Source organism: Arachis hypogaea, chromosome 9, assembly GCF_003086295.3.
Source record: "Arachis hypogaea cultivar Tifrunner chromosome 9, arahy.Tifrunner.gnm2.J5K5, whole genome shotgun sequence".
Lineage (NCBI taxonomy): Eukaryota > Viridiplantae > Streptophyta > Magnoliopsida > Fabales > Fabaceae > Arachis > Arachis hypogaea.
The window spans coordinates 1,630,388-1,654,682 of NC_092044.1; the positions used below are offsets into that span (position 1 = coordinate 1,630,388).

General features: G+C 34.0%; 1 pseudogene; it reads right to left on the bottom strand.

The window, feature by feature from the left end:
- Positions 1–21,269: 21,269 nt before the first annotated feature.
- On the bottom strand, positions 21,270–21,479 carry LOC112713748 (small nucleolar RNA U3; annotated as a pseudogene).
- Positions 21,480–24,295: the final 2,816 nt, after the last annotated feature.

The window sequence follows — 24,295 nt, forward strand, 5'->3', positions numbered from 1 at the left end:
ACTATTTATCTACTATATTCATTCAAAATTTATTACGTGGGACATCTAGCTACTTTCATAACAAATTTTTTTTTAGGTGTAGAGGCATCGAGTTGATTTGAATTTAAAGTAAAATAAAAATCAAAATAATTACATTTTAATTGGTTTGAATTAGTTTTGATTCTAAAATTTGTTGTAAGTGAACCTAAATCATCCTAAACTGATTAAATTCGAGTTAAATTAGTCCGAGTAATTGGTACCCAATTAAAAATGAAATTCATAAAAAAATTTAAAAAATCCTCTGAATACTATAACTATATAATAATAATAATAATAATAATAATAATAATAATAATAATAATAATAATAATAATAATAATAATAAAATGTTTAATTACTCTGTTACTATTTATAGTTTTGCAAAATTTTTAATTAAGTCTTTATACTTTTTTTTTAATTGAGTTCTTGTATTAAATTATTTTTATAATTGAATCCCTACACTTTTTTTTTTTAAATTTGAGTTTCTGCATTATTTTCTTTTTAGTTTGGTCCCTATACAATTAAGTCAATTACTACTAAGAGGGACTTAATTAAAAAAAAATTAGTGCAAAGACCCAATTAAAAAAAAATATAGGAACCTAATTGAATATTTTGTAAAACTATAAGTAGGATCAATAAATTAATTATACCTAAAAAAAATACGACATACATCATTAATTTAAATTTAAATAGCTATTATAATTTAAAAGACTTTTAGATTAGGAGATAAAGATGTATATATATTATTAGATTTTATTTATTTTTAATTAATATTAAATTAATTGGGATTGATTCAGATTCCGCCATCTCAAAATCAATATCCAAATTAATTAAGACCGAATTTAATCGGGTATAATTTAATTATACTCGATTATTTATCAAATCTATAATCAATATAATCAAATTAGATGAGAGATAATTGTACCATAAACCTCTCTGATTCTTTCTTTATTCAAAATTCTTCTCTTTATATTAGTATTTTTATTGAACATCATATCAAATTATCAAGGTGATTCTCCATACTCTTTCTGGAATCAGATTCAACCACGATGATTCTTCTCCGTATTTAAACGCTTAAAACGCTTCGATATTAAATTGAATGAAGTAAATATATAGTAATATTATTAGTTATTACGTATTGCAGAAGAAAAAAAAAATTACATTAATCGTGATTATACCAAATTCTCTTGTTGGTAATATAGCCAGAAAGGGACGGTGGAGATTAAATTTCTTATCCACTCGTGCATGGCCTTAATATGCGTATAGCCATTAATGCAAAAGATTCTATCACATTTGACCAGACAAAAGAATTAACCAAGTTGAACCAACGCTTTCTTAATTCAGGTCACAAATTTTGCAAATCATGTGATTATTCTTTAATTTCGATGTTAACCACTTACTCCCTCCTTCTTTCTAAAATATATTTTTTTAAGATTATTACAAATTTAATATATTTAAATAATCTCATATCTAAATATGTCAGTTTTTTTAATAAACCTATAAATACATAAAGAAAATTTATTTTATAAAATGACGATATATGTATTCAAGTTGTGTAAAATGATACAATATAAAAGAATATTTATAAGTGATAAGAGAATCAAAATAATAAAGACATAATATTCGATAATAAATATTCAGATATGCTAAATAATTTTAATGAAAATTAATTAATCTTAATATATTTTAACAATATATATTATATGTCTACGTATATATACATAATTATATTAATGTGTAATTAGTCAAATTAAAGTGATAAGTATTTTCATTAATATATATATATATATATATATATATATATATATATATATATATATAATTCAAGTTTTTAAAATGAAAAAGGTTTTCAGCACTAAATTTAAACCATTTTAAAAAAATTTACAAATTAAAGGAAAAATAAATTCGAACTCTTTTATTATAATAAGTAATAATTGAAATTCTAGAATTACGTGACATTCAAAAGAGTGCCCTTGAGTTATTGCCACGTAGAAATTAATACTATATGTTGAATCATATATGGAATATTTGGGAACTTTACATAATAGTAGAAAACTACTTTATAAGACTGGAAAATTCATTTTTTGGTGAAAGTTTATATAAAATAATTACATAGTAGGTAAGAATGGATTTTCAAACTCATTTAAGACATCACACGTGTCTATTTTAATATATATATAGTACATTGTTTCTATTTTGAGTAATAAAATAAGTAGACTTTTGATTTTGTAGTAGATTTAGGGATTTCTAAGAAAAAATATACTACTTAATAAGTATTTGAAAAATTATAACATCAAATTTATACATCTTTGTATTTTTATAATTTTATTTAATTATGTTACATATAGATAAAAATCAGTAACTCTTATAATATATATATTAAAAATAAATTAAATAATATATATATTTATTTTTTAAAATTTTAAATACATATATTTATACATAAATATATAATAATTAATTTAGTAATTAATTTTTTGTGTACACATAATATTTTTAAAATTTATTACAAATTTTTTCAACAATTATTTGATACTTTATTTTACTTATAAATCTATAAATTCATTGCAAAATTTTTTTAAACCTACTTGTCTTGTTATTCTTCTAGTGGTTTTTTGTTATACCAAAACGTTAGAACATGCCTAACATGCTTGTGAACGTTAGAATTAGTATTGGACCCATAATCTAATTAAAAAATTATACTATAAATAAAAATATAATGTAATAATATAATACAATGATGCATAATGTAATTAGAAATTGATAAAATGATAGAAAAAAGGAACGACTGGCATAACAACTCAACTAGCAAAATGAAAGCAACAAATTTTCCTTGAATAACAACAAATATATAGACAAGAAAGGCACCAAGGAGCTGACATGGAAGTTGTAAGCTCTGACCCTCTCTCCCTCTAAAATTATTCTTGTTAATTCTTATCCTTGGCTATTCTAAGCAATTTTTCCTTCTTCTCTAGGAAACTCTCCCTTCCTCTATTTTACTTCCCCTTCTTTAATCTGTTGTGAATTGGTTTATTTCAATGGTTGTTGAACTTTTATATTACACCTCATACTTTCTTTATTCAATTTAATTGCTGAATTGTCTGCATTGATATATCAATTGGTGTTTTATTGTGATTTCCATGGCCGACAATATTCGGCTGCAAATTGTAACACCCTAACTACAAAAGCTCACGCTTCCGGCTGCGCAACTCTGATAGCTCGGACATTACGACGACACTTATATTATTTAATACTAAAATATGAGCCTGTTTAAAACTTTAAACCGCAATACTGCTCCAAAATTTACTTTCGTTCGATAACGTACATCCATAGATACCATACAACTTACAAAAGCTCATCGAGAGTACATCCATATATATATACATACATATATATAAATAATACTACAAACATTACCCAATACAATTCCTATCCCTCTTATAGAATATATCAAGGTAAAGACGAGGGTACAAAAATAATAATCTAAAGCAATACAGAGCATCTCAACAACAATTAAATAAACTCTTCATGACTTCTGCGTCCATATCCTGAAAGGGAAAAAATATAGGGGGTGAGAACATCATCCTCGAAAGGGTTCTCAGTAGGGGGTTTTTGGGAATTACTGTAATAGGATACGTGAAGATAAATCGTACCAGTGATTAATAACCGTCTTATGCCTCTTTTCAAAAACAACGGTTTACAATAAAAGTAAAGTCGGAAATCTTTTCTAAAAGATGAACCGTTCAGTTCTCAAAAACATCAAAAGCCTTTCAAAAGGTTTATCTATACTGAACCAAAATAGTCTTTCATATTTTTCCAAACCAGAAACACAAAACCGAAACCAACCATCGGTCCATCTCAATCCAACCACGGCCCTAGGCCCAAGCAATCCAACCATCAATCAAATAACCATAATCCAACAGAGTCCCAGTTGCAAACACAGATAGGAGTTCAAGCACAAAAACATACAAAGAAACAATACAGTTAATCAAAGCAAAGTACAAATGCACAAACAAACATAGATGCATATGATCATCAGTCTCTCTGTTGGGCAATTATTAAAAAAAAAAAAAAAAAAAAAAAAAAAACAAAAAAAGTAAAGCGGAAATCTTTTCTAAAAGATGAACCGTCAGTCTCAAAAACATCAAAAGCCTTTCAAAAGGTTATCTATACTGAACCAAAATAGTCTTTCATATTTTTCCAAACCAGAAACACAAAACCGAATCCAATCAGGCAAACAAACAACAAAAAAAAAAAAGTTAACACAAAGGCAAACCATTACAAATGCACACCCAAACAATGTCACATAGATGCATATGATGCATGCCTGTTCTAGTGGCTGATGATATCATCTGTCGGTTACCAAGCCAACCCGACGTGTTCGGTAGCTAACCCGGACACAGTCTCTCTGTTGGGCATTATTATCATTAGAGGGTATCTGCGCCCTGTCGCCATTAGAGGGTTTCTGCGCCCTGTCGCCATTAGAGGGTATCTGCGCCATGTCGCCATTAGAGGGTATCGGTGCTCTGTCACCATTACAACCAGAGAGAAAACACAAGCATACTCGCATACAACATTCATCTCAGCCATCCAGCTTAAATTCACAATTCATTCAGTTGCATACGCAATGCATTTGTACTCAACCATGGATCACCATCCATCTCAGCCATCCGGCTCACGGTTCAATCTAAAACCAGCCAATTTATCAATAAATACAGCCCTTCGGCTTAAATTCATAATTCATAATCAGCCATATGACTCACAACTCATTCGGCAATCAGCCATAGTTCAATAGCATACACAGCCATTCCGGCTCATAACAAAATAGCACTCCTACCATTCGACATCACAAAATTCATAAAACCGGCATTTAAGCCATAAATCACTTTTCTCAAGCCATTTCACTTTGAAATCAAATTTCAACTTTTTTTAGCCTTGGCTTTAAAGATCTCATTTCTCAATTCATCTCAAGCTCATAAGCCAAATTTACTCAAGGTGAGTTCCTTTTTTAAAACAAAGCCACTCTCGGCATTCTCTTTCCAAAACTTCTAAAACCATGGCAAGTTAAGGATTTATTTCAAAGTATCCAAAATCACCCACCCAACAGTGGAATTTCATAACAAAAGTTTCTCGGCAGAGTCCCAAGTCTTTAGGGAAGGTCAACTTACATCAATTCCTTAAAATTCATTGAAACTCTTAAAATCATAGATTCTCAATTCAAATAAATAAAACTGAATTTATTATGAAACCGAACCATACAAAATCACAAGTTCCAACCTGGTCCAAAAATCAACTCATTTGAAACAGAACCAGTTCATTTGAATCAAACCGCTTTCAGATTTCTTTTTGGACCCTATTTTTCTAACTCTTCCAAAATGCCTCAAACTTGATTACTCAATCAAAAGTATAGGTTCCTTTAAAAATCACTAAAAGCTCCTTTTTATATTGAAATCAATATTAGAGCATCATTCTTTCCTTCAGTGATTCAAACGGTAAAAATAGTTCATTTCTAAATGAGCCAAACTCAACGCATAAAGTTCATTAAATAAATTAAACTTGAAAACATAAATATCCTCTTAATAAATCAAATAATACAATTTCTCAAATCCAACCCTTTTTAAATAACCTTTCAAACAAGACTAAGATTTTATAGAAATTTCGGCAGCACCTACCCTAAAACTTGGACTTTTGCCACCCGGTTCGGGTCCCAACTAAACCGTTCCTCATTCCTTTTCAACAACACAAAACCAGAAATCAATTCAAAGCATGCTAAATCCAACAATTGCCTCAGTGGCATATCTCAAGGATACTATTTCAAAATTAACTCAATATCAATCGATTTAACTCATTTCCAAGGCTTTAAAGAAATGGCTCAATAACAAATCATTTGTCCAAAACCGAATCAATTAAAGTAAACCAGGCTGAATTCAAAAGTGCATTCGACTTTTCAAATCATTAAAACAATTAACTCAAATCAAATCAATCCTCAGCGGATTAAACTCAGATTTCAAATCTTTAAAGAATCAACTTCAAAACATTACATTTCACAAAGCCGCACAACAATTCAGCCAAACCAACATCCATAATCATTCGAGTCAATCAAAAAATACATAAGGCATATACAATCACCAAATACACAATATCTCACATCAATATCCATATGTAATAATTCCAATACATAAAACATAGTTTTTGGAAAGTGCCCCTACCTCAAAACGCAAATTCCATAACCCAAACGCCTCACAAGTTCTTTCCGCCTCGACCCGAAATCAACAGTCAAAATCCCGGCAACCAAAACCTCGGTTCCAAGCCACTTTCGCAACAGTCTCAACAACTCTAATCGCAGCATACAACAATTGAAACTCAATCGTACAGCAATTAATGCCACAAACCTCAGTGTGAGATAACAGAATAGTAACAAAAGGGCTTTCAAATCAAAACGCTTACCGAACCGAAGAAAGAGCTGCTGAACCGAAATAGCGGTGGTCTCTGAACCGGTTCGGCGGCAGCCCGACAGCCACCTCAAGTGGTAGCGGCAATCGGACCCCGACAATGGTGCCTGGAACCCACATACAGAGACGATAAAGCCTACAGAATCTTAAACGAAAGAAAACTAAATCCAAAACCCTTACCGACAGAGTTTTCTGGCAACGGCAGCGGGGTTTTTCGACGGCAGAGGCAACTTCGCCCCCCTTTCACCCACAATCAGCCACGTCGGAGATGAGAGCTGGTAGCGACGGCGGCGGTTCTGACAGAGGCGGCGCCGGCGACGTGAACGGCAGCTGGTTGCGGCAGTTGGACCCCCATCTCGGCCGCAGCTCTCTCTATCTCTCCTGCTCGGTGTGACTGGACGGTCTTCCTCCCAACGGCATGGCGGCGGTAAGCACTAGCAGGGACGAGTCCTCCGGCTCGTGCAGCGGCGCCGTTGGAGGACACAGACGCAGCGACGGTCTTCCCTGAACGACAGTGGCGGCTTCTTCGGTGGCGCCAGGGAGCAACGGCAACGGCGCGGTGGTGGCGCGACAGACGCTCCCTCCTCCTCTGCCCCTCGCACGACGCTTCCTTCTACTCTGAACGGCGCCGATGGCGCCCTCCTTCTCTGGCGACAAGGACAAGCAACAAGCTCTCGCGCCCCTCTCACTCGCGAGTCACCCCTCTTCTTCGGCGCTGGTGGCAACAGCGGGATGGGTCTGACGGTAGGACGCGGCGGCACGGCGCCGAGGCGTGGTGGCGACGCCCTTCCTCCCTCCGGATCTCCCTTCCCTGCTTCACCCTTTCTTTTTCTGCGTCTGTTCTTCTATTCATGGAAAAAAGAAAACTGTGTTTGACTTGTGCCGCTGAGCAAGGAAGAGAAGGATAGGGTGTGACGGCTGAGAGTGAGGAAGAAGGGTAAGAGTGTTGTGTTGTGTAAATTAGGGTTAAGGGCATTTTAGTAATTTCACATAAAAATAGGTATAATGTAATAATTAGAAATAAATTCTAATTCAACAATAATAGTGTATAAAAATACTATTTGCTCATCAATTTCACACTTTATTTTCAATAAAATGTCCAAATCCAAAATTTAGAAATAATATAATTAATTTCTCTATTTTCCAAAATAGCAATATCAATATATTAAAATATTGATTATTTAGTCCATATCATATAAAATCCTTATTATTTCATAACTATCAACTTTATAATTTAAATATAGAAAATAACCCAATAATTATAAAATTGGATAATAATCATAACTCGTCTCAAATCCAATAAATCAAAAATTGCCTTAATTATCTCTAATAAAATAATTTCTAAAATTAAGGCTATAAGTAACTATATGATTTGAGACTTACTCATAAAAAGACTTTTCAAAGGTTTTGGGTCTTACACAAATAATGCAAGCCGCTATCAACAAACTCTCTGAACGCTCCGAGGCCCATGACGAACAACTTGCTACCATCAAGCAATCCATGGCTTCGCTCCAGGCCCATGCCGCTCAACGCGCTGAGGGGTTGGTGTCGGCAAATCCGCTGCAGTCAATCTTCGCGCCCCCACGACATGTGAAGCTTGAGTTTCCCCGTTTTGCCGGCGATGATATCCTCCAATGGATCTATCGAGCAGACTATTTCTTCAAGATCCACGACATCCCAGAAGGCCAGAAGGTTGATCTCACTGCCGTGAGCCTGGAAGGCAAGGCTCTATCCTGATTTCAATTGCTCGAAAGAACAAGCCCGATCCAAGATTGGTTCACCTTATCTGTCGTGATGCAAATCCAGTTCAGTCCTTCACAGTTCGACAACCCCCCGAGGATTTGCTGAAGTTGAAACAATCCTCCACCTTCACCGCATACTTTGACACCTTCACCGATCTTGCCACAAGGGCATACAGTATAGATGATGCCCTTCTTCTTGACTGCTTTGTCAGCGGGTTACACCCGGATCTAAAATGTGAAGTCAAATTGCGTTCGCAGAATTCATTGCTATCGGCGGTCGCATTGGCCAAGTTATTCGACGAGAAGTTCTTCCTAGCCTCATCCCGATCTTAAATCCCAGCCATGCCTTTCCTCGCCCACCCCCAGAAACCCCCCTTTACTTCGGCGAGCAAACCCCATGCGGACACCCCAATCCCACGCACGCCTTCAGCACCCCCGCTCCTCCCAACCCCGCCCAAATCGAATCCCCTCCGTAAGCTCTCTCCCGCTGAGATTCAATTTCTCCGTGACAAGGGTTTGTGCTTTACTTGCGATGAAAAATTCTCCCCTTCCCACAAATGCTCTTCCAAACACTACTTCATCATCCAGTTAGTAGAGGAACTTCCACCGGACCAATACTCACCAGAGGAGCCCCTTAGCCCACCCATTTTCACCCCTGACCAGGATTCCACCAATGAGGAACCTCACCACTTATCCTTTAATGCTCTGTCAAGAGTACCCTTTAGGAAGTCGATTCGATTCACTGGCTCTATTGCAGGGAAACAACTTCGGATTCTCATGGATGGCGGCAGTTCTGACAACTTCATCCACCCCGAACTCTCAACTATGCTTGCTCTCTCCATCTTAGTAGCCCCAAAATTTGCAGTGGAGGTCGGCAACGGTGCCTTACTACACTGTAAAGGCGAAGTTTGCAATGTTTCAGTCACCATCCATGAAGCCATGCTAACTAGGCTAGGATGCCCGGAAGTTTCCTTTAGGTTCAAGCAGCGTGATTTTGTTCATAATTTAGTCTGCTTGCCGATGATCGGTCTTGATCTTATCTTGGGATTGGACTGGTTATCTAAGAACCATGTCCTGCTTGATTATTCTACAAAGTCGGTGTACTTTATGCCGGAAGATACAGAAGGGCCGGTCGTGGTGAATAATTATTACTTGAATTCGATGATGGTGAACTGTTCTGGAACCGAATGTCAGGGTATCATGTTGTTAACCGCGGGCGTTTCGGGTGATGATCAAAGGTTGGAACAGATTCCGGTTGTGTGTGAGTTTCCGGAAGTGTTTCCCGATGATATTGATGAGTTTCCACCTAACCGAGATGTTGAGTTTTCTATTGAGTTGGTGCCCGGGGCGGGACCAATCTCAAGCGCTCCTTATAGGATGTCACCGTTAGAGATGAACGAGCTAAAGTCTCAGTTAGAGGATTTGTTGGGAAAGAATTTTATACGATCAAGTGTCTCTCCGTGGGGTGCTCCAGTGTTACTGGTGAAGAAAAAGGATGGGAGTATGCGGCTCTGCGTGGATTACAGGTAGCTAAACAAGGTCACAATAAAGAATAAGTACCCATTGCCTAGAATTGATAATCTCATGGATCAGTTGCAAGGAGCTGGGGTTTTCTCCAAGATCAATTTGCGATCCGGTTATCACCAGATAAGGGTGAGGGGTGCGGATATCCCTAAAACCGCTTTCAGGACTCGTTATGGTCATTACGAGTACACTGTAATATCTTTTGGATTGACGAACGCTCCTGCGGTATTCATGGATTACATGAATAGAGTTTTCCATCCGTTTCTGGATAAATTCGTTGTTGTCTTCATTGACGACATACTGATTTATTCCAAGACTGAAGAAGAGCATGCGGAACACTTGATGACCGTATTACAGATTCTAAAAGAGAAGAAACTCTATGCAAAATTGTCTAAGTGTGAGTTTTGGAAGAGTGAGGTGAAGTTTTTGGGTCACGTGGTGAGTAAGAAGGGAATAGCCGTAGATCCAACTAAGGTGGAGGCTGTGATGGATTGGAAGCAACCAACCACCGTAACAGAGATAAGGAGTTTTCTGGGTTTAGCTGGCTATTACCGAAGGTTTATCAAAGGCTTTTCACAGATAGCTTTGCCAATGACAAAGTTAACCCGCAAAGACATTCCGTTTGTTTGGACTCCTGAGTGCGAGGAGAGCTTTCAGACATTGAAGAAAAAGTTGATCACTGCACCTGTGTTAGTGTTACCCAAGCCGAATGAGCCATTTAAGGTGTATTGTGATGCCTCATTGAAGGGTCTAGGGTGTGTGCTAATGCAGCATCATAATGTGGTGGCGTATGCCTCACGACAATTGAGACCGCATGAAGTGAATTATCCTACACACGATTTGGAACTCGCTGCGGTTGTGTTTGCCTTGAAGGTGTGGAGGCATTACCTCTATGGGGTTAAGTTCCAAGTTTTCTCTGATCATAAGAGCTTGAAGTACCTCTTTTATCAGAAAGAGCTTAATATGAGGCAGAGAAGGTGGATGGAATTGTTGAAGGACTACGACTTTGAGTTGCATTACCATCCGGGAAAGGCGAACGTAGTGGCGGATGCGTTAAGTCAAAAGTCATTATATGTGGCTTGGATGATGCTTTAAGAGGAGACGTTGCTCAAGGGATTCGAGAGTCTAAAAATTGGTGCTCAAGAAGTATCCGGAACTTTGTGTTTGAGCCGATTAGAAATCTCAAGTGACTTTAAGTCCGAACTCCTAAAGGCTCATCAGAATGATGAAGCTTTATGGAAGGTGTTACCGGCCATTGAGCAAGGAAAACAGTGGAGAGTGTCGGAAGAAAAAGATGGGTTATGGAGATTCAAGGGTAGGATCATTGTGCCAGATGTTGGCACTTTGAGGCAAGATATTTTAAAGGAGGCATACAAAAGTGGATTCTTCATTCACCCGGGAAGTACTAAGATGTACCATGATTTAAAGGCGATGTTTTGGTGGCCAGGTATGAAGAATGATGTGGCGGAATATGTATCAAAGTGCTTAACTTGTCAAAAGGTAAAGATTGAACATCAAAGACCTTCCGGGATGTTGCAACCTTTAGAGATTCCGCAATGGAAGTGGGAAAGTATTGCAATGGACTTTGTGTCTGGATTGCCAAGGACTAGGGCTGGTTTTGATGCTACCTGGGTGATTGTGGACCGACTGACGAAGTCAGCTCACTTTTTACCCATTCGGATGACTTACACCCTTGAGGAGCTAGCACGGTTATACATAAAGGAGATTGTGAGACTCCATGGTGTACCTGCTACTATAATCTCTGATAGAGATCCTCGTTTCACTTCAAGGTTTTGGGGTGCATTTCAGAAAGCTTTTGGAACCCGATTAAGCTTGAGCACGGCTTACCATCCTCAAACAGATGGTCAATCCGAGAGGACGATCCAAACACTAGAGGATATGTTGAGAGCTTGTGTTTTGGACCAACCAGTGAGTTGGGATTGGTATATGCCATTAGTGGAGTTTGTATACAATAATAGTTATCATGCGAGCATTGGAGTGGCTCCATATGAGGCCTTGTATGGGAGGAAATGTCAATCTCCGCTATGTTGGTATGAAGCTGGAGAGAAAAGCTTGTTGGGGCCGAAAATAATAGCTGAGACTACTGAACAAGTCAAGAAAATCCGTGATAGGATGCTTACGACGCAGAGTCGTCAAAAGAGTTACGCCGATCAGAGGCGAAAGCCCTTAGAATTTGAGGAAGGAGATCATGTTTTCCTTAAGGTTACTCCGACTACAGGAGTAGGTAGGGCGATTAAGGCAAAGAAGTTGAATCCTCGATACATTGGTCCATTTCAGATCCTAGAGAGGATTGGACCGGTGGCATATCGGATGGCTCTACCACCTCATCTTTCGAACATGCACGACGTGTTTCACGTGTCGCAGCTTCGGAAGTACACTCCTGATGCTAGCCATGTGTTAGAACCTGAGTCAGTCCAGTTAAGGGAAGATTTGACGCTTCCAGTGGCTCCAGTTAGAATTGATGATACTAGTGTCAAACGGTTGCGTGAAAAAGAGGTTTCATTAGTCAAAGTGGCATGGAGTCGAGGCAGTGTTGAGGAACACACTTGGGAACTTGAGTCAGAGATGCGAACGGATTATCCGCATTTATTCTCAGGTAACTGCATTTTGAATTTTGTGGGCAAAATTCCCAATTAGGTGGGTAGAATGTAGAACCCGGTTAATTAACGGCTAATTAACCTATAAATGAGAATTTATTCTAGAAAGCTCTAAATGCGAATTTTTATGGCTAAATGTGATAGAGGAGATCGAGACGAGAATTTCGATACTAATTTTATAGAATTCGGACCAAGATTGGACCGAACGGGCCAAACCGGGCCAACCGGACCCAAAGTGGGCCCTTGGCCTAACTAAACTAAATCAAAACCCTAGTTTTCAGCATTCTCTCTCCTCACTAAACACACTCACATGCTGAAAATGGAGGCCATGGAGGGGAGAACTCTCTCTCAAGTTCTTTCTCTCTCTTGATCTTCAAACCTCCATAACTTTTGATCTAGAGCTCCGATTGCCGCTCTGTTTACGGCCACGCGTTCACCGCGGAGAGCTTTACAAAACCCATACAACTAATCTTGAGGTAAGCCACGTTTTTCTCTTCGAAATTCCAGCCTTGTTTTCGAGTTTTATGAGCAAAAATGTTGAGATTTTGGGCTCTTTGATGTTATAGGACCCAACTCTCTTGAAGGAGAAGGTTAATCTTGTCTCCTTGGACCTTGGGTGTGGTAATATTCCCAACCCTAGTGTAATTTGTTGATTCTATGATGTTTGGGTATTGAGATGTTGTGTATGGGTATGATGATTGTGGCTTAGGTTGTGTATGTGTGAATATTGGAGCTTGATTGGTGATATTAAAAAGCTTAAAAAGGGATTTGGTGGTGAAAAATCTGTTCTTGGAGGTGTTGAGGCCTTGAGAGCTTGTGGATAAGTGATTTGGAAGTGCTCCGGTTGAGCTTGGGAAATCGGCTAAGGTATGGTTTCGGCTTCCCGTATCTAATATGTAATGTGGTAGGAAATACTTAGGCTAGAGACCCTAAGATAGGCATTGAATGATTGATGTTGTTGAATGATTGAGATATATGATGTGGTCATATATGTGATAATGATTAATGATGCCTTGATGGTATGATGTATGAGAAATATGCATGTTGTGCTATATGCTTGATGATTGGTTATGGTTGAATTGTGGGTTAAACCATGTTGATGGTGAGTATGATATTAATTGTATATCATGATGATTTATTGGAATTGGTGTTGTTGAGAATTGACATGAGGAAGAGTATATGATATGTCAACGTGTTTGGGTTTGAGCCACTTGGGTGAAGTGTGTTAAAATGATGGGATAGTGATTTTGTATATTGTGGTAAAGTCTCAATGTGTGAGTTGAGGAGGCTTGATGTTGAATTTGATATATTTTGATTGATTTCAAAGAAAAGGGATGAAATTGGCATGTTTGATTGATTTTGAAAAGAGTTGAAAATGACTTGTTTTGAAAATGGCACTTTGTGGTTTTGTATGAAAAATATGGTTTTTGGGCATACTTTGACGGGACATAACTTAGACTACGGATCTCTGTTTTGTGCCAAATCTGTTTAGAAATAAAATTGGATCCGGGATGTCCATGCTGTTCAAAGAACGGATGAAAAATGATTTAAAATGAGGAAGTTATGTCCATTGGAAGATAGGGGTTTGAATCTGTGAATTCTGCAGCTTTTAACTTAGAAAATTTTTTAGCAGAAATACCCCTCGCGCGTAGACGCACTTGGCGCGTACGCGCCGATCTTCCAGAAAGCGCCATCCACGCGTGCGCGTGATGTGCGCGGGCGCGCCGATTGTGCTGCACCCAATGCCCAGCCATTTTTCAGAGAGTTGTGCCAGAACTGTGCCAGCTTTGTGCCTGGGGCACGAGGGCACCCACGCGTACGCGTGGTTGACGCGTGCGCATCGCTTGGCTATTTTTCAATCCACGCGTTAGCGTGCATGACGCTTACGCGTCGATGAGTTTTTGAGGCCAGCCACGCGTGCGCGTGGAGTGCGCGTACGCGTGGACCTGTTTTCATCCCAAAGTTGATTTTTGAGTTTTAAAAGCCAAATTTCATACTTCTAAGCTTCCGATCTCACCACTTATGTCTCAAATCATTATGATATACCTAGCTATTAGATAAGGAGCTAGTGAATGTGGTAACTTGCGAGTGAAGCAAGTGAAAAATGAATGATCAATGAGGATCAAGCATGATTATGTGAGATGCGGAGGATGGTGGTGGAAGTGCTTGTTATGCCATGGGCCGAAAGGCTGTAATTGTTAAGGAAACGGCTGGTTATGGATTTAACCGTGAGCCGGGTGGCTGGTTATGGATTTAACCGTGAGCCAGATGGCTGGATTATTGCCGTGTTACGGCGGAGGCATGATTATAGCTAAGAATAAATGCATATATATGCTGTTGAATGAATTGTGAATGTTGCACTTCCATTATCGGAGATGAGAGTTTCCCTGGGAGAAAGCAGTGGCTAGCCACCACGTGCTCCAGGTCGAGACTTGATGCTCTTTTGACCCTATGTCGTCAGGGTGGCCGGGCACTGTGAAATTCCCGGACGAGCTCACCCCCATAAATATTCATCAGTGATGGTGATGGATAAATATTCACCAGTGATGGTGATGGATAAATATTCACCAGTGAGGGTGATGGATATGGATCATGATTATGATCAAGTTTATTTTGAGTATGACTCAAGTTGGGGAGACACGACAGAGGGACAGTCCAATGGTTAACTGCCAGGACTTGTCGGGTTGGCTCTATAACCGACAGATGATATCATCAGCCACTAGGGACAGGCATTCATCATATGCATACTATATGAATTGTTTGAGATTGCCTATTTGACTGCATATTACTTGCTAATTGTCTAAATGCCTTACTTGTTCCTAATTGTATATTTCTTGCTTGATATAACTGTGTTTGCTACATTATACTCCTGCTGGTGGTTGGGAGGTCTGAAGGAATTGGAAAGGGAAGTATTAGTTAGATTGAAGAATCTTTAGTCAGATGCCCTTTATGGTTTAGCCTGTATATAAGCTTTGATATTATCTGGAGGAAGTTCTAGGATTGCCTTTGGCTTTCCTCCATTATTATGTATTATATATGTGGAAGCTGTTACCATGCTGGGGACCTCTGGTTCTCACCCATGCGGATTTTGTGGTTTTCAGATGCAGGACGTGAGGTTTCCCGCTGAGGCATGCTGGAGACTTCTAGATTTGCGAAGATCCTTTATTCTCGGGACTATGTCTTGGTTTATATGTTTTGCTTAGATACTTTTATCTCCATTAAATAATACAAATTGTGACGACTCCTCTTATGGGAGGATTTTGGAGAATAGGTTTTATGTATTTTGTGTCCCTGTGGGTTTCCTTTGGGGTTTTCCTTATTTTATCACATGTATATATTGCTATGCTCGGACCGGTTATCTTCGCAGCCGGATTTTGAGTCTTGATATTCCTGTTTTTGACACTTCTTGTATATATATAATCTCGCGTTGGTTATCCTTGTTCGTTACGTTATCGATCGGAGTGTTGCGCTTTCGAGTTGTGATTTTTTTGTTTACCCCTTTTTCTACAAAGGCTCCTAGTTATAATCAATCATTCATATTACTATGCTTACTAAATTTTTATTTTAGAGGTCGTAATACCTTGCCATCTCTGAATTATGACTTAAACATAAGACTCTATATGGTAGGGTGTTACATTCACCATTGTTGCTGGATGGCCAAGGCCTCGAATTGTAGCTTCAACTGGTCTTAGGACACCGTATGGTCAAGAAGGATAACCGTTAGCATGAAGAGGTATTGATCAAGTGGCAAGCTTTACCTATAGAGGATGCCACTTGGGACGTTTATGAAGACATGATGCAGATGCATCCCAACTTCGACCTTGAGGACAAGGTCAATTTGAATGGGGGACTGTTGATAGAAGGATAGAGAAAAATGACAGCTGGCATAACAACTCAACTAGCAAAACGGAAACAATAAACTCCCCTTGAATAACAACAAATATATAGGCAAGAAAGGTACCAAGGAGATGACATGGAAGTTGTAAACTCTGACCCTCTCTCCTTCTGAAAATACTCTTCTCTTGTTAATTCTTATCCTAGGCTATTCTGACCAATTTTTCCTTCTTCTCTGCTGCAGGAAGCTCCCCTTTCCTCTACTTTACTTCCGCTTCTTTTATCTGTTGTGAATTGGTTCATTTTACTGGTTGTTGAACTTTTATACTACACCTCATACTTCCTTTATTCAATTTAATTACTGAATTGTCTGCATTGATATATCAGAAACCTTACTTTTTTTTTCTTTGGCCTTAATTCTAAGAATTTCTATTTAATTCTAAGAATTTTTATCCTATTCTCCCTTATTTCTACTTAAATTATTAAACACCATGCCAAATTCCCATAGTAATTCACCGAATTCGATTTGAGATTAGATTCAAACTAGTTTACAATACTTGAATTCAAATTATCAAAAACAAAACAAGATAGATGAAGAAATTAAAAAAAGAACTTGTGCCAGAATTTATACAACCATGAACAAAATGATTCAAGAAGAAGTAGATTGTGCAGCATCAGTATGTCCATAACCAAATTTATCAAGATACAATCCAAATCCAAACATTCAGGCCATTTCAGAAGGAGATTTTCAACTATTCAACAATTCACCAAATCTGGAAGCTGGAAAGTTATTAATCGCAGATCTACAATTACAGAATTTGGATTCCAAATATAAAAATGCAGCATTATTCGAGAATACAAAAACGAAAATTTCAGAGTTCCAAAGCAATGCAAAACACACAAAAACAAAAGAAGAATCATCAGATTTTAAGTTTGAATTTCAAACACAACAAACAAAATAAAAAAATCAAGATGCAAAAAATTTAGAAGCAGAAAATTCAACCGAATTACAAAAACAAAAAATTCAAAAACAAAAAATTCAACAATTTTCTGATACAGAATTCAAGCATGTTTTAGACTTAGCAATGACTTTTGCACACACAAAATAGAAAGCAATAAATTTTAATTTTCAAATTCAACCTCACTAATAACAAGTAGAATCAACGGAAGGTGCAGATTAAATAGAAATTCAAATATCAGACCTAGAAATTCAATCAAACTTTTTAAGATCCAATTCTAAAAAATTCAAATCAAATAACAAAACAGCAATCATCGATGTCAGTTAGTAATTACAATATGACAGCAATACAATGGCAGCAACAATTAAAAAGTTCTATTAAGATAGAGGTATGGAACTTCTATCAATTTGATTTAGAAAATGTTATATAAAAACAAAAATAAGATTTTTAAGGCAAAAAAAATTTCATATGATTTATTGGGTGGTAAAATTTTAAAAAATGAGAATTTTTAGTGATTTTCAAAAATACGACAACAAATAGAAATTCACCTTTAGAGAATTATAAATTCTAATTTAAAATTTTAAAAAGTGAATTTGTCGATAGCATATTGTCAATTCGCCATCGATGAATTGTCTTTTTTATCTTTAATATTTAAAAAGATCCATCACTTTCATTTTGTTTTGATTTTTTGTTTTTAAAATATTGAGTTTTCGTTTTATTTAATCAAATAAACTTCATAAACCAACAATAATAGATATTACATATATACACCACGTAAAATACCATATCTTTTTTCGATGATTTACGTAAAATACTACCATATTGCATGATTATTTCCATAACAGTTTCTAAAGATTAACCCTCAAATTCTCTAACCATTTTTGTATTCGATAATTTAGTCTTTAACAAAATAAATAGACAAATTTATCCCTTATTTTTTAAAATTTTATACATTTTAATTCCTCAATCATATGATTTTCAGAAAAATTAAAGATTAAATTTGGTCACTTTTTAAAAAAAAACACTAAGAACTAATTTGTCTTTTTATTTTATTATATATGAACTAATTTGTCTAATATTCTAAAAATTTGGGACCAATGTATAAAAAAAAAAAGTGGAACTAATTTATCTAATGATACCAAAATCGCTAAGAATAACTAATTAATGTTGGGGTATTATTATTTTTTCTAAGTTTAGATTGTTCAATATTTCAATATAGCTTGTAAATATTGATGTCAACCATTAGGGAGCCCACAAAATGTGAATTGAGATACCTTGTAGTAGAAGGAGTAGACATACAAAACAGTATAAAACAAGATATCTAAGTATTAATTTTGAATCTTTAATCACTGAAATATCATTTTCATGCTTTCATCAATGGCTTAAAGTCCTATATATATATATCCATGCACAAACCCTAATAATGGTTGCAATAAGAAAGAAACAATGTATCTTTAGTGATTGGCACTTATTTAATATATAAACTTACTATCAAGCTTGATTGAGGAATATATGATAATTTTGGCTTCCACTTAATTAACTAAAATTAATTAAACAATAAGAATACAAATATGTTTCCACATAAATAGAGTGATTGATGTACTAGTTATTTTGAGCAGATAGATCCATATAATAATACATTGCTAACGACTCCATAATTATGAATTGAAATTCTATTGAAGACAAATCTAACTTGTTCTTTGGATTGCAACAATCGATATATTCCTTGAATTATGCAAAGGACAATAATTAATTTTAGTTAATAATCTTAATTTATTTAATTTAAAGTCTAATTAATAATTCATGGTGTTGTTACATGATTGATGTTTCACCAAGTACAAGCAATAAATCAAGCGTATACAAATTTCAATACGCCCACATGACATAATACCTACACATGAGTGCAAAGTGGATATGAATCTTTATTGATATTATTAGTGTAATATAATAATAGTAATAATAACAATAATAATAAAGCTTAGGCTTATTCCATTTTACATAACTGAACAATGTGTTATATATATATATATATATATATATATATATATATATATATATATATATATATATATATATATATATATATATATATATATATATATATATATATATGTCAGAGAGAAAGTGGTCTTAAAGAAACCAAGTTGGTTGGTAGAAGATATATATTGTCTTATGGGATTATTTAATTAATTAGTTTCCAAATCTTATTATCAAGAGGAGACAATGTCTAATGGTTAGGGATATAACAAGAGTATTTTTTTTATACCTTAGCACATGTTTTCAGTTTATTTTTTTCCCTTTTTTTTTTGAAGTCAACAACACTAATAATTCTGTTGTTTATTTTTAAGAATAATTTAATTGTTATACAGTGAACTTATATTGTTAACTTAAAGGATACTTGTATTTACAAATTTTTTTAATATAATGACTAATTGAGTAAAATATCTTTATTAACATAAAGGAATCGAAATGTTTGATAAAAAATTTAATTATAATTTATTTATTTAATATTTATTAATTATTGTGACAATTAATAAATACTAAAAAAAACAAATTTTGACGGTTTTGTTTATCTCGCTTACCATTAACATAAATATATTTATATAAACATTAATCGATTAATCGATTAACAGTACAAAAATTTAGGAGTATTAATATTTTGTCTTAACTATTTACTTATCCATCATGTTAGATTAGTCGATCGAATTCCTAGTAATAAGACTAAGACTTGTTTAAGTGTACTAATTCACCCAAAAAAATACTTAAAAAAATGGTTTAATTATTCTGTTGGTCTTTATAGTTTTATAAAATTTTTAATTAGGTTCCTATATTTTTTTTAATTGAATTTTTGCATCAAATTTTTTTTCTAATTGAGTTCCTACACTTTTTTTTCTTTTATTTGAGTCAAAAGAAAAAAAAAGTATAAGGACCTAATTAAAAATTTTGTGAAACTATCATGTCAACAAAATAATTAAACCTAAAAAATTATTTTACAATATTGATAATAGATATAATTTAGGAAATTATTATGATACCTTATATAATTACAAGATACCAATCCTATTATAGAATAGAATGTTGTTAGATATCTAAGTATTTTTATTAATTAAGTGGCACAAATTAAACCTAACAAAAATTATTCACATAAGATGTGCGTGAATCATAAGCTTATTCGCATTCCTTTATTCTTCTTTGCGGGTGCTTTATATAGCACATTTTGGTATCATTTCTATTTTCTTTCTATGTTTTATATAAAAAATTTTGATATCATTTTTCTTTTTCATTAATTATTATGATCATCATTTTTTGTGATATGTTTTTTTTCTTTATTTTTTTTCATAAATATTTTAAAAATACAAAAAAATAAAAACAAAAAAAAACATATAAAAATAAGAAGAAAACAATATCACTGATAATGACATTAAGAATGACGATGACGATAATGACAATAACAAAAGAGAAAGAAAGAGAAAAATTAAATGAAAAAAGAAAAAAAAAAGACTAAGAAAAAATAGAAGGGGAAAAGAAAACAAATGAAATATATATATATATTATAATTTGATTGAACTTAATTATATAAAATACTTGGTTGTTTAGAATTATTATATAGAATATGTAACTAAAAAGTAAAACTTGTTATGTATCTTGGTAACAGAAGTTATTTTTTTAATTATTTTTAAAATTAAAAATAAATTTTAAAACTCTTGATTTAAATTAAAAATACAAGTATATATATATATATATATATATATATATATGGTGAGTTCTACCCAACCCCTTCTATTTCAACATATAAATTACCCTTCGTAACGTGACATGCTTTAATTGGATGCTTAGTTTTAGTTTGAGTTAATTTAACTCGATAAGAGTTAATATGTTAACTAAAGTAGGGTAATTTTGTAATTAAATATTTTTATAAGAGGGATAAATATATAATTTCTATAAACATTAAAAAATAAAGTTATATTTTTATTATTGTGTAGAAATTCAATTTACCCCGGTCCTATTTCTCTCTGAAATTAAAAGAAAAAATTAACTCATTGGGTGTTCCATATTTTGATGAACCAGGAAATAAGTATTTAGAGAAAATAACTAATTAAATGGCTAGGGAAAAAAGATTTGAGTCTGTCAGAACACCGTGAGACCATCTCGACCACAAGGTTGTAGCGCAAACGATGCTCCACCGTTCAGATGGCATGCGCTTTGGAACAATTAATCACACTCTGACCTCACGGTCATAGTTCATCCGCCAGACTTTGGTTCCTGTCTTCTTAGAACTCAAGGATACAGATGTACGAGCCTATAGAACAGATCCTGTTCAAGTAAGGTCGTGTTCTGTGTTTTGTGTTCTTTGTGTTTAGTTATAAAAACTGCTTTTGTTTTGTGAACCTAGCTCAGGTGAGACAAAGTTTACGTTTGCGAAATTCAGAAAATCTTAAAATTTAAGAACGTGAAATCGATTATGATGGCTTTTTATGATGATAGTGTAGAAGGGGAAGACGAAAAAGAAGACGAAAATAATGATGATGACGATGATAATGATAGTGATGGTGATGATGATATGGGATTTCTGGATGGCATTGAAATTAAATTTGGAAGTATTTAATTACATAATCACCCACTTTGGACTATAATTTAATTACTAATAATTTAACCATAGTTAACATAGCAACCAATTAAAAGATGACATATCACAGAGGGGATATGCTAAAATTTACCTATATATATATATATATATATCCCTATAAATTAAACCCCCCCCCCACCCCCTTAATAGCACATGTTTCCATCAGTGTTATATAGTTTTCAGTTGTATGTGGTGGTTGGTAATCTCAAGAATAGATCTCAAAGAAAAAACCATAATCTGTTTAATATATAGTCGCTAATAATTAATAGTCATAGCACACCATAAGTAATTAGCGAGTGATAATCAAGTAAATTAATTAATTAATGATTCGTATCATCCAACAAATTGGAGAATAATAATGGCTTCCTCTTTTGTCAAGTTCACATGCTATCCAATTCGAGTCTTGTTCATGAATTTGTGGACCGAAATACTGGTTTTAGCATTAAAATTATAATTTAAGTACATCAATTGCTGAAAGAACGCAATGTAATCTATTATAGTGTGTATGTTTTAATTATCTTAATTATTATTAAGGGTATAAGAATAAGATTAGGTGTGGTTGAATTATATTATAAGTTAGGAGAAGAAAGAGTCAATTCTGTTATATTTTTCAGTTGTATAAATGAAATAAAAAAGTTGTAACAAATTTTTTTGTTCTTTACAGAGCTTCTCTCAATCTGGTAGACTAAAGATTAATTCGTCGTGAATCGAAAATCTATGTAAAGATTTATCGTTAGCCAATGAATTACTGTATATACAAAGCGGATTTCAAATCCTAACACTTATTTAAATAAACTAATGAATTAACTACTACATTAATTCAAATTGATTAACAAAATAATTGTAACAAGTTATCATTGCATATATTGTTATAGCATTTAAATATTATGGAAAATAGAATTCAACCAATAGTTGAATTAATGCATACATAACTAATAACCAATATGCATACATCAAAGTTTAATTTGTCTGTTTTTTTGTAGACCAGGAACCACAGAGCCCGCACTTACCCCTACATACAAATATCTGCAATATACATAACAAATGTTTTGGGTAAAATATTTTTTTTGTAGGCTTTACGATTGAAATAAATCTAAAGAATACTTGAATAATATGTTTAGAAATAAAGAAATTTAATAATGTTAAAAATAAATAATAAAAGTAATTGTAAATAAGTTTTTATTAGTTAGATTAATATATTTTTTTTTATAAATGATAAAAACTAATCAATTTATATAATTTTTTGTACAATAAATTTAAGTCTTAAATTATATAATATTATTCTATATCAAAAAACAATAAAAATAATTTTATCCACCATGTCTCCCGTATTAAAATTTTCTGAGTCCAGCATTAGCTAATAAGTAAATTATTTTTCTAAATTGCCAGATAATGAATGATGTAATTTAGAAACTGATGATGACCCACTAGCATTAATATTAAGGTCCAAAAATGATGACAGATTTCAAGAAATACCATCCATAGTCCATAGACATTCTACAACCATTTTATACAATTCAAAAGATAAGAGTGTAACAAACATATAGCTGGGGTCACTACTTCAAAGAGACATGGTTGTTAATTGTTGTGTTGCATTGCTAGCTATATATATGTGTCCTTGTTATTCATGTGGTTAAAATCTTTTGTCCCTACCTCTTGTCTCCTTTCTTGTCTTTTAACAAATTTTGATATTTGAAATAATATATAGCACGGATATTTTATTAAGTTGTTATATTTGTATATTATATTTATTTTAGATATGATATTTATTAATATTCGTCTGATACGCATGTTTTTTTTTGTTTAATTGTGTCTTATTAATAAAAATAAAAGGTTCTTCTCTGAATACGGTTGGATACACTTAAATACTATTGCGTATCGACGTATTCAATTTTGTTTTTAATATGTATTCTTGAAATGAATATAGAAAGAGTAAAGTATCGTTTTTGTCTCCAACGTTTGGGATAAGTCCCAAAGTTGTCCATAACGTTTCAATCGTCCTATTTAAGTCCCTAACATTTCAAAACTGACTCAATGTTGTCCTGCCGTTAGGGATCCGTTAACAGAATTGACAGCGGGACAAAATTGAGATGGTTTTGAAACGTTAGGAACTTAAATAGAACGAAAACGTTGGGGACAAAAATGATACATAGAAATAAATTTTAATTTTATCCTTCAATAATATCGATTTTTTACTATACATAGTATTCAATTATTTTTTAATCACATCTAATTAAATTACACTTAATCATATTATTTTTATTTTAAATAAATTAATTTTTTTATAATTTTACTCTTAAAGATTTTTAGTTATCATGAAATGTTTGTAGAATGACTAGTATATAAACTTGCAGAAAAGAAAAAAATAATATATATACAATAAAATATAAATTATACCTTTTGTCTCTAATGTATCAAAATTCTTTTAAATTATAAAAAAATAAATTTATTTAAAATAAAAATAATGTGATTAAGTGTAATTTATTTAAATCTAATTAAAAAATAATTGAATACTATGTAT